General features: G+C 42.1%; 1 protein-coding gene and 1 long non-coding RNA gene across 35 annotated transcripts in view; one reads left to right on the top strand and one right to left on the bottom strand.

Annotated features, from left to right (window-relative positions):
* The window catches only part of LOC109136709 (protein tyrosine phosphatase receptor type D), a 336,090-nt gene that overhangs the window by 210,821 nt on the left and 112,625 nt on the right, over positions 1–12,644 (top strand). For 2 of the 34 annotated variants that reach the window (XM_027274865.1, XM_027274856.1), the window contains exon 1: positions 3,771–4,337. The exons of 27 other annotated variants lie outside the window; for them this stretch is intronic. The gene's annotated coding sequence lies outside the window, so the exon portion shown is untranslated. Of the gene's footprint in view, positions 1–3,768; positions 4,338–12,644 lie in introns of those variants that run through there. 5 more of the 34 variants (XM_027274750.1, XM_027274869.1, XM_027274874.1 and 2 more) reach the window with 5 other exon arrangements.
* The window catches only part of LOC113744584 (uncharacterized), a 127,282-nt gene that overhangs the window by 12,459 nt on the left and 102,179 nt on the right, over positions 1–12,644 (bottom strand). The window lies entirely within an intron of this gene.

Below are 12,644 nucleotides of genomic sequence, written 5' to 3'. Positions count from 1 at the left end.
AAAGTATGACTTTAAGAAGTAGTTTTATCCCCCACTGAGATAAACACGTCACCTTTGAAAATGAAATCCAACCAAATCTATAAATGTATTTACTTTATAAAGTAACTTATATAGTCCACTTGACCACCACCAAAGACAGTGCTGAGAGAAAAATCTATAATTTTAAGTTCAAGGGATCCACCAACTCGAGCACCATGACACAAAGGGCCTGTCAAGGACTGAGTTTGTATTAAAAAGCATTTCAGAGTATTTCCAAATGAGACTGCAGCTATGCTAGTGGCTCAGTGAGGCTGTGCTTGGGCACAGCAGTGCTACATTCTAATTTGAGCATGCACATTATTTACCGTGCTTCCCATCTTTGTTTTAGCAAAACAATAACATAAAGATAGAACTTGGGGCCAATGGGGATGCCAATAACTTTGCAGGTATTTGCTCATGAACCAATGTTTATAATGACAGGTGCTAGAAGAAGTCAAGGGACAAGCAAAGCTATTACAGTTCATCCTGGGGTGGACATTAATGCACCAGATTTCATGAGAATCTAACAAACAGTTGTTGAGATATAGAAAAGTTTCGCCAAAGTCAGTGGGATTCATCCTCTGGAAACCATGAGAATCTGTACAAATGTTGGGCCAGTCCATCCAGATGAGATATGTGACAGGATAAGTATTTTAAAAGTTTTAAAAGGGGATTTTCAAAGTTATTGGAATTCATCCTCTAGGCACCACACGTCTGTATTTAATGGGAATCCACCCAGGAGGTGTTCATATTTCAAACCAGTTCTCTGACACTTTGAATGATGATAACATAACATAATATTTTAATATCCATGTTGATATTCTTTGGCATTTTGTGGGGCTACCCACTACTATTGTTCAGTAATGCAAAGAAAAATAACTTCAAGTTCAACAGTTCAAAATGCTGCTTTCAAAACAAATGAGAATATTCAATGATAATTAGTTTTGTAAAGTCAGAATAGTCCCCACATATTTACTGTGTAGGCAGGTACAAAGAGAAGCACATACATTAAAGGATTTACTTACATTATTCATCCAGATCAAATGCACATTGAAACTGTATAACCTTTAGCATTGTTTGCTGCATTTGCATAGTATTTACATAGTAAATGTCAATCAGTGCTACACTTTGCATCACCCCCACACATGTATGAATGTAAACATGCCCATGGCAGTTTATCAAACACAGTTGGCTCGCATTATAGTAATGTGTTGCTATTGTCCTACAACAAAGAAAACATTTGCCAAGTGAGACTTTATTTATTTAAATGTCCCTCCTACTGTCGAGAGTATTAATAGGCAAACTTGCAGCATGTGGTAATGCTGTATCTCAGCCCAGCACTAAGGTTTTCTCAGTCTTGGATCCTTCTTATTGAAGGACAGGTGGTTTATAGACTACCGTGTAATGTTGGGCGACAGAGTTCAGCCGTGATAGGCCAGCAAGTCAGGCTCTTGATAAATCCTACCCATGCCCCCATTTATCAAGCAATGCTGCTGTACTGCTGCTATAGTTGGTGCCAATAATATGAAAGCACAAGGTGAGATGCAGAGTAGAATTGTAAATCTAATAACTAGTGTCGTCCAATTATACTCAAAGATCACGAATGCAAGCAAGGAATTTGATAACAACAGAAGAGCTCCAACAGTCCTGCCCTGAAGGCAAATGTCAAGCGGGCCTCGAATAAAGGAATAAAATCATTTCTTGAAGAGATTTAAGGTTCATCAAACATTAAAAATAAGAATAAGTTCCAAATAATTTCCTTGGTGAAAATCGGATAATCAGACATTTGTGATTTACAGTACAATGTGCCTTTAGACAGAACCAGCTATCACACCCACAATGTGTTCTTACAGGCAGCAGTTGAGGGCAATAGTTCACATAACAGTAATTTCATCAAGTTTCTCTATTCTTCATTGTCATAAAACCAACACTTTCTTTTGGCCTATAAATCTACGTGCGGGGGCTGTATCAAGTTCTGCCCTCAGAAAATGGAGCTTGGTATAATTTGCAGGTATAAATCACAATCACTGTTACTCAATCAGATACGTGACGTGTCTGAGTGCAGGTGAGAAAACAGATCTGCTGACTGTGGTAGTCTGTCTCTCCAGGAGTACTATTGTAGGGCGCTAGATGTTTGTGTCTGCAGGGCTAGGCTGTTCATCAGAAGGTTTGGGTTGCTGCCACAAAAGCAACTTTTCTCAAAACACAATTGGTCATAGTCATCTGTCTCCCCGGGCCATTGCTGTTATTTTTCTGTAGCCCTACATCAGAGGACTGTGCACTTGAGTGTGTTATCAGCAGTAATATTGTCCCTTTAGACATTGTTATGCACCATTATGTCTCTTTGGTGACATGGATGTGAACGAAGGACGTCTTGGAATCATTACATGAAATATGTGATCACGGGTTGTAGAGGTTGCTGCTCAACTTATCAGCTTTAACAGGCTGACCTTGGAGCACATAACGCAGTGCGTTGAATGCAGCTTTCCCCCACATACAGAAGCAATGCCTTTGATAAAAATAAACAAAATGGCAGATGATATGCCTCCCCGATAGACATGCACGCACACACATTCACAAGACAGTCTGACAACAAAATCAATATAATATCCCTACAGGGGCTTATGGTGTGTCTGTGGCTCTTAGTGATGAGTTTGTTGTGACTTCATTGTACATGATGGCATGTTTTCATGGAGTTTGTGTTGTTATTACACTAACCACAAGGCGTCCATATATGCCAGGCTTCACCTCTGACCTTCTTAAGTGGGAGAAACTAAATACATTTACTCAAGTAGTGCACTGAGTAGAATCCTAAGTATTTTTTTTATTTTTATTTTTTATTTGTTGTACTTTAAGCATCGTCAACTACATTAATGGAGGAAATATTATACTTTTTTTGCAATATCTTTGACAGCTACAAGATCATTTTTCAGGTTAAAATGTTTAAAACGTACAACATGAATCATAAATATGTTACATATTTAAACAGTAAACCACCCAGGAGGATACAAAAATAGGCAGATGCTTCTTACATGTTAATATGTTAGTAAAGCACATGCAATAGTGTACTTTATTATAACCTAATAATGTAAAATTGACAAATTCTGCCTGAATAGTGAGTACTTTAAGTACATTTAACCTGGTAAGTTAATTTTGCAGACAACTCTTTTACTTAAGCACACATTTAAATGCATTTTTCCATTCATTTTACTTTATATATATATTAATTGTGTTTTTAATTTACTTGCAATGAAACATATATATATTTCATTTTAGGACTTCTAATTTTAAATATCTCAATACTTTTTCGCCCACAGATTTGGACACAAACACAGACAAAAATGATTTTACTCCCATTTTTGGTGCCACTAAGCTGCTCCCCAACACACTGTCGGTTGGTTATTTATATACAGTATGTGTTTACTAACCCACCCTGCATCCCCATGATAACATAGCCGGAGCTATATAATAAGTAACATACACACAGACACACACCCAAACAGTTACGCACGCACGTACACACACACACACACACACACACACACTCCCACGTCTCCCTTTAACACAAATCTTCACACTAAAATAGCCATGTCCAAGTGCACATTCCTGCAGTGGACTTGAGGGAGGGGGGGGGGTCCAGGATCCAGGAGAGTTAGGAAAGTGGGACCTCGCTGTGTGACGTCACCCCTCCTACACACACCTCTCACACTCTCTCTCCCGTTTTTTTTTTTTTTTTCCCTGCCTGGGTTTTTAGTCCGTGCCCGGGTCTCAGCAAAGAGAGACAGACAGACTGACACGGAGAGAGAGTTAGGGAAGGAGAGAGAGAGAGAGAGAGAGAGAGAGAGAGAGAGAGAGAGAGAGAGGAGGGGGGAGAGCGAGGGGGCTGTGTGTCCCAGCCACACCGCACTCTTCAAACACAGCCACAGTCTCGCCACGTTCAATTCAATGAAGATCTAACGAGCACAGACACAGACCCAAAACAGAGAATACAGAATAACGCGCTCCACGTGCGTGTTTTTCGATCGTTAAATGCGTTCGTGACGGACAACTCGAGGAAAGAAGCGTAATAAGAGAGAACAAACCGGAGGGGTGGGGGGGAGAGAAAGAAAGAAAGAAAGAAAGAAGAAGAAGGAGAACCTGAAGACGGATTTCTTTCCTTCCACGTTATTTTATTTCCACAAGACTGGACTGTCATAACTGGATGTAAAAAAAAACAAACAAACAAACAAACAAACTCTCCACTTGTCTTTGCGCAGCTGAACAAAAAAAAAAGAAGAAGGAGAAACTGAGTTTCAAACTGACCGCAAAATGGTGATAAGGTAAGAGTGTTTGACGAGCCTGTCAGTGAGTTTGTGTGACAGTCGGAACTGAAGTCGCTGCCGCAGTGATTTCAGGTGTGCGTATGAGCCTCACGAAGTTGGTCCAAACATATGACCTGAAAGCAGTTAGACATATTCCATCTGGGGGTTTTTAATTCTCCTCATGCGTAAAGGCTGCGTGCTTGGCAGGCGTCTTTATGTGTCAGTTACTGTTTTACGCGTAGTTTGTTATTATGAATGCGCGCAATCTTTTTTTCTGTAGCGCGCTCAATAACCTCCGTGAAACGCAGGGAATGGCATTAAAATGCCTAAACTGCTTTGAAATTGTCTGTTTGGATTACGCACATGAAACACGTCGGTGAATGTGCAGGTGGATGATTTTTTTTGTCATGGTGTTGAGGTTTGGAGAGGCGATCAGTGTCGAAAAATAAAAAAAAATCTGTTTAATTGTCCAAGAAATTGTCGCCACATATTCTATATTCTATATAAACAGCCTTCATTGTCTTAATGTTGCGTTTTGGTCAGGCTGCAGTTGATTTATCAACCTCTGTGTTATAAAAATACGAGAAAAGCGACCACCTCAATTATGTTATTTTAAGCTCATAAGCGCTGTCATGTATAGTGGACCCTTTTTTTCCCAGCCAGTCTATTGTGAAGAATTTTCAAAGTGCATTCCTGCAACTCTCCAGAGAGCCCTCATCTTATCAGTCTTATTTTTAGAACACTTTTTTTTTTTCGCGGGGTTTAAAGTTGACACTGCTTTTTGAAGCGCTCACATTTTTTTTGTTGTCCTTTTTTTTATATTGGAAAAAGCAGCTATGTATCAGCGAGGCAGGCAGTGAGTCAGTCAGTCAGTCACGCAAGCCTTCTGTCAATCAGGTGAAAGTGAACCTTTATTTCCAGCAGAGCTGGAGCACACCACCTGTACTCAGTGTGCCAGTTGAGCCACTAGGGGACTCATTCTCCCCAGTCAGTGAGGGGAATGCAGTAGAGAGGGGGCTGCAAGCCATGAAGAAGGGATTTTAGGTACCATGCCAAGACTCTCACTACCCCTGGGTTTTAGAATGATATCATTAACAGACCTAGTGCTCACTAAATAACTGGTTATGTATCAATCAGATTACATGAACGTATAATCTGCAATTCAGAGAGGGATTAGGATGTAAAACAAAGACCATATGTACTGTAATAGACTGCTGTGAGAGCCACATGAAAAGGTGGTGATTGAAGGTGGAGTAGAGCAGTGGGGTGTTTGAAGGGCCAGTCAGAGTGTGTGTGTGTGTGTGTTTAAGCATGCAAATTAGTCTACATGTGTGTTTGTTCAAGCAATTTCCAGTCTATACCCAGTAAGCACTCTGGGAGAGCTCACCCCAGCACCTCCACTGTCTTACATGTTTTACAGTTCCCCAGCTCAAACAATTAGCACTTGCCCAATTTTGACACGGCGCAATTAACGCTGTCACCGCGCGTTCGATTTCCAATTTCGCTGTTGCGACAGCGGCGCCTCAGAAGAGGAGACAAAATGGATATGCACTAAGGTGGTGCTCGCTTTAAAGCGCTGCCAGCCAAAGTCGCTGAAGGGAGCAAAGTGTCTCAGTCATGGAAAAAAAAAAAAAAAAAGCGGCACTGACGCGGCCATCTTCTCTAAAAACCCGCATCCTTCACCTGGTGACATTTTTGAATCCTTCAAAATAACGTATGGCTATCTGGGAAAAATCTGGGTGTGAATTTTGAAAAATGTAATTCTGTATTATAGGGTGAAGGCAATGAAAGGAGAAATGAGTCAAGCTCAAGTCACTCACCAGGGTGTGTGTGTGTATGTGTGTGAAGGATACAAACAGTTCATGGCATATAAGCCATTAAATTGAAAAACGATATAAGGGTTTAGAAAGTGCCTATGAGGGAGTTAGGCCATTTTTGCGTGCTTGCCGATCCACCTTTTTTTCTCAGGTTTTTTTTTTTGGGTGCCTGAAGCACATTCTGAAATCATATCCCACATTTTTTGACGGTGTCTAGGAGGGACAGCAGGGTATTTCTAAGAATGAATGTAAGAGAGAAGTCAACAATGTCTTCCAGATGTCCTTTTTTTTTTGTTTGTTATATTTCTCCAACGCGCACTCACCTGCCTAAGTGTTCTTACAAGCGCTGCTACATTTGCAGGTTAAATGTTAAGCTCATAGATACAAGCTCATTCACGGCAGTTCGTTCAATGTAATGGAGGCGTCTTGACGGACTAGCAGTGCTTTCAGCATTTCTTTATCCAGGTCTCCCTCTTACAAACAAGTGTGCCTGCACCTCACAGCCCTATTGTCTTGGCACAGCCAAGTACCTCTGACTCACTGGTTTATTTTCAAGAGCAGACCAAAAAAGAACGAGAAAAAAGTTTGTTTTCTATCAGTGTGTGTATATACGTGTGTGCCTGTGTGTGAGCCACTACTTCAGGAATTTCAAGGCTAGGGCCCCTATTACGAGTGTGGAATGAGAAATCAACACTTACATTACAAAAGTGGATACGTAAACATAGAGGCCACAATTATCAGGCGCCGTGGTGTTGGAGCTGGAGGAGATGGAGTGCCAATAGGTCTGTTAGCAATCACCCCCCTCACTGCCTGCCCTCTGTAATCCAGTGGGTGTATTTTAGCTTATTTTGTGCCAGCAGCAGCCCTTAACAACTACCCACTGACTGGCAGGCCGACTGGCTGGCTGGCAGGTTGGGTGGTTGGCGGATGCAGGGGAAGTTTGACTCGTAGAGGTCACATCGGAGAAAACAAAAAAAGGCAGGCGGGAGGGTTGCAAGGTGTGTGCGCATGTCTCGTTTCAGTGTCTGTATGTTTGGCGTACATGTACGCGTGTGCACGTGCGCGAGCATTTTGTGGATCTGGCAGTTTAGTTTCCTCGTGTTCGTCAGCCGGCGCGTGTGCCTGTGCGACAGGGGCCTCGAGCCGACTAACAAACCCACTTCACAGAGGCCAGCTTGATGCATTGTGACAAATGAGAAAGCAGTTTGATTTCGCACAACACTGAGCTGCACTCCAGCATAATGAAGTGATCATGACTTTACCCTTGGTTCACTTTGGCCCCGGTCCCGCTGTGTTTTTCCCCTCTATTCAATCGCTTCACTCACTTATTTACTTGGCAAGCATTTCCTCCTGTAACCTCTAGTACTGCATAACTAGCGTCAAGGGTGGGTTGCTTGATAAAAACCACCGCTACGGGGCATTGGTTTTACACATAGGGGAACGCTAGCACTTTTTTATTGATATTCAAGTTGCCACTGGGTTGGAATAATAAGAAGCCTATTTTCACGCCCAGGCAAAATCACCTCTACTGTCCATCACCCTGTCAGGACAGAAAGCTGAGGCGTAAATATTATTTGGCAGTGAAGGGAGCATGGGGCTATAGCCGAGCTTGTTCTCTCCTGTTACCTCTCATTCTCTCTTGTTTTTTCTCTACCCTCTGTCTTTCTCTCTGATACGTTTCATCAAAATTAAATATCACAGGGAGGGAGAAAAAAACGCCTTTTCCATCCTTTCATCCTGATTTCTCTACATGTGAAAGGAACTTGTATGTATTCAAACACGCAGCGTGTCACTTCCAACATGGTTCAACTTGGTGTCGGCTACAGGCTCTGCCTCCAGGCTTTGCGTACAGGGGGAGTACCGACGTGTCAGAAACAAGGAGGACTGCCTCTCCGCCGCAGCTGTCCTTTGCTTGCAGATTGGGTTTCGGGAGATATGATGGATGTATGATGCCTGTAGCCAGTTGTGAAGACGGAGGGGGAGAGAGTGTGCTGGTATGGATTTGGATCGGGGTCAGTGGCACTGGCAGAGGATTGGAATTCTGCCCTTGACCTCCATTTTGGATCATCCCCCCATCTAGCCACTAACAGCCTGTCGCTATTATCACTTTGAGAGAGTTAGGACTAATTAGAAGAAAACTAAAGACCGCAAGTGAAACATAATTCTGGGTTTGAGGTGAGGGGGTATGAAACGGTAGCTCATGATATATATATATATATATATTCTATATATATATATATATAATATATATTTTTTTTAAATCAGCGTGATTGTGTTGCAACCCAAAACATTATTTCTTTTTATGCCCTTCCCATTGTCTCGTTTTCGCTTATCTTAATTTTCGGAAAGGCTGAGGGCAGAATCCACTGAGGTTCATTTGAATAACCGACGGAATGAGGAAATAAAAGCTGAGGGAAGAAATAGAAGTGGCGGTCGGCTCTGTGCATTCATGTCACACAGCTTTATCAAATTATTCCACAATAGCAGCCACACAAGTGATGGAATTTCAATTAAAGTATGACAGTTTTAGAATTTGTTTCTGCTCCAAAAGAGAGCTAGTGGAGGTTGTGTTTCATGTGTTGGGAGGGCGAGATGGCGGATGGTGGGGAGGATCTCATACAGGAGACATACTTTCCAGTCTGTTGTATATTATCCATCTATCCACCCCTCTGCTAACCCCCCTGATCCTCCATCAAAAGGGTATAGCTAAAACACTTTTTTTGTTCGGAGGCACTCTGTGGTTAGAGCCTGGAGCCGGGCAAAAAATGGGGTGTTATGATAAAGGTCTCTGCGACGAGAAGTCAAACACGGAGCCTTCGCTTGATCTTTCCAAGAACAATTACGCTACCTGCTGTGCCAAATAGAAGGTTGCAGGAGATAAGTGCAAGGGAGGGAGGGGTGCTTAGCTCAGACTGGTGGCTAGCTCGTAAACTGGGAAAGAGCAACATATATACGACCCTCAGGGACTGTAAACTGTTTCGGGGCTGAATCTGTAGCACACACAAGCTCACAAACACCCGTGCACGTACGCACACGCCAAACGTGAGCAGACAGGCACACACAAAGACTGAAAAGCTGCGTAAAAATGATAGGACTAATCCTAAGAATAGACAAAATATGGTGTTTGTTGCTGCAGCCGCTGTGCCATACCATTATTAGGATAAAATAAACCTAAACTAAGACCTAACTTTGATCCTAAATGAAGCTTAAGAACAAAAGTGATTGAGACTTTGTATTTGGTGGCAATTTGCATTTCCCAGACTCCCAATGGAAGTGGCATAGAGGAGAAAATTCCATTAAAAAGTGCAGTGACATTGCCACATAGCAATTTCACGAATGAGGAATGCATTTAATAGTGGATGGATTTTTTTTCATAATTTAGAAGTGTTTCCCCGATTGGTGCCATAATTCTTGGAGTGACATGTGTTGTAAGGTGATCCACTGCCTCCAATTCGCTCACAGCGTCTGGCACCCACATGTCCACGGGGAGGTGTTTAAACACGTATGGATATCTCAAAGGAAAAGTGAGAAATGTTGTCCAAAAAAAAAAAAAGCAGGGGGAATTTTGACTGATTAATATCAACAATTTGTAAATATAACGTATGTTTTTTTTCTCATATATCTTCCACTTTATTGAAATTCCTGCATCACTGCAAGGTTAAGAGTCAATGTTTAAATTCCGTGTAACCCCGGCATTCTCCCTCTACTCAATCTGCAATTATAGCTAGCTGCTTTGAAGAAGCCAGGCGGAACTAAAATGACTTTTCATGTCCGGTATAATGACTGCCATTTGGAAGCAGACATGGAGAGAGAGAGGGCGAGAGAGATAGAGCAACAGAGGAGAGGAGTGAAAAGACGTGGAGGGAGGGGCAGAAGGAGGGAGAAAGGGGGACAATCAGTGGATGAAAATGGCTTAGGTCACCTCTGGTTTTTGACCAGACGGCTCAAACCAACAAGCTTTCTGATGAATCTACAACATCTTGGTCTTTTTCTTCCCTCCCCAGTGCTGCTCACCCAAACTTTCAACCTCTTCTCCCTGTCTCCATCTTTCCTGCCATTGGTCTCCATTCATTTGCCATCAACGGAAGCTTAGCAGCTTTAAGGCGGATTACAAGATGAATTGCACAGAGCGAGGCGCCGTATATTCTCTTTAGGACGGACCACCACTGCCAAAGGCCAGAGCTGGGTGCCGTCACCTGGGCTAGCAGCTGGCTATCTTTTACACTTCACTCGCTAATGAGGCCAGACAGTTGGGGCTGAAGTTATAGCGCAGGCTGAATGCTGTGTTGGTAATCTATTATTTAGACTCTCGTGGGGTGGCTGGTCTCAAGAATTTCATGCATGTATTTTGCAAAGCAAATGGTAGCCCGGGGGGAATACAGAGTTCTGTGTGGGAAAAAAAATGAACGAGTATTAGACATTAATGTGACTTGCAGTGTTTCCTTGTCCTGCCTATTTCAAACCTGCCAAGACCTGAAAGGAAACTTTGGGGTATTTTGTCATTTTTTTTCATCATACCAGACAAGGAATGTTGCTCATACAGATGTGCTTCACCGGTGCTAGCAATGCTGACAACTCTATCTGATGCATGAGTCTTCTTGTCTTTTTCATTCAGTGTTTCTTCCCTTCTTCCTTCCTCCCTTTATTTATTTTTTTTTCCTCGTGATATTTTATGGATGACAGATGAAAGTTGCGCTTGCGTCTTCAAACAACCAACATAGAAGAACGGGTATATCTTTCCGCTCTCTTTTCATGTATATTTTAGGAACTATTTCAGAGGGGTTTCGAAGAGTTGCATCACACAGTTATAGATAACACTGCACAGACAGGACTTGTTTATATTTAGTCAGGCTAGAAAACTATGGCACACATGACCCCACCAATGTATTTATAGACTAATACTGGTATTTAAACTTTCTTAGGTACCGAGGGCTGCATTGGCAGTCTTAAAAAAAACATTTACAGACTGGTAATACTGGTATCAGGCCAGTATATTGGTCACAGAATCAGCAAATAAGGCTATGAGGCGTCAGTATCCACTAACTTTTACAGCCCCATGAACCAATTTGGCAATTAACTATATTTGGCTCTGTGTATACGCAAATCTACTGGGAGATGAGATGGCAACAGTTAAACATAGAAAGGCAGTTTTAGCCAGAGCTGTTTAGCAGACTTAGGTTACTCTTAAATGAAGTTCATGCAGAATGGCTTAAGATACCGCAAATAGCTCCAAGTTATGGACAGTATAAATAAGCTACACATACCAACGCCTATGAAATCACCAAGTTATTCATGACTCCACACGTAACACATATCCACATCACAATCATTTAATGGTGATGTTTACAAAAGCATGAAACTGGCCACAAAGCGTCAATTGTGATGAAGAAAGGGCCCTATCGAGTCATCGAATCGTGAGGTACACTAAGAGAAAGTGACTGTGTCACGCTGTCAGACTTAAAGTGCCATAGTCTAGAACCACTCTAAACCACATTATGCCATTCCATTCATTGGCCCGATAAGTATTGTCAATGACACACCTCACAGCCGCATTATACATTTTACAGGTGCAAACTTTGGAGAATACCATCAGCCATCCATGAAATCCCCACAACCTTCAGGGTAAAATAGAATTTCCGTGACCTTTAATACAGAGTTTTTCCACCGAATTTCTCATGCTGTTCAAGGGAAGTCCATGTCAGGTGTAGGGCAGCGTAACCCAAGCTGCCACACTTAATCCCCCCCACCTACCCCTACCTTGTCCTTGCATGTGTTCTCCCATCCATCTACCCCTAAAGAAACATTCCAGGAGAGTTTTAGCGTTGCTGTAACCGGACACCAATCATGCCTTGTGTGTGTGAAAGGGAGAGTTTGTACGTGGGAAATGGAATGCTTTAGTACGGCCTTCTCTTTTTTAGAAAGTTTAACATAACATTCTACTTGGGTTACATGATGTCAGGCAACAAATAAGCCTCGGATCAGGTCCCTCGATAGCAAAGGCTAATATGGGAATTGGTTTAAGATGTGAGAACAACCTCTTTGGAATGTGTGACTCTGTGCGGCGCAGGTATGATTTTGCAAAGAGAGGTGGAAGGACGGTGGAATCAAATGAGAGAGAAGGGGACACTAACAGACAGACACATATACACGATCAGCAGGAGTAGGAGTGTAATAAGACAAGGCAGCAAAGACAAGCAGCAAAACAAACTGAAAGGTGGGTAGACAAAGACTTAAGACAAAAGAAGACACCTATAAAGGAACACAAATTAATGGTTCAAAGGCAACTCAGGAGGAATACTGACAACCTTACCACCGTGACTGCAATTAAATCGAGATTTAGACTGAAACTGAGTTTTACTTAATGTGAAATTGCTAACTTTAAGTGTCATCCATATTTGATGGCTTGCCTCAGGTCTAGACAAGGAAAAAGGTGTCAATTACAGTAATTAAAGTATTAACTCAGAAAGAAAGCTAATATGCCTTTTAAAAAAAATGGATGTGGATGGAT

This window comes from Larimichthys crocea, chromosome III, assembly GCF_000972845.2.
Source record: "Larimichthys crocea isolate SSNF chromosome III, L_crocea_2.0, whole genome shotgun sequence".
Classification (NCBI taxonomy): domain Eukaryota; kingdom Metazoa; phylum Chordata; class Actinopteri; family Sciaenidae; genus Larimichthys; species Larimichthys crocea.
The sequence above is the reverse complement of the archived record's forward strand: the minus strand, read 5'-3'. Positions and strand labels throughout refer to the sequence as shown.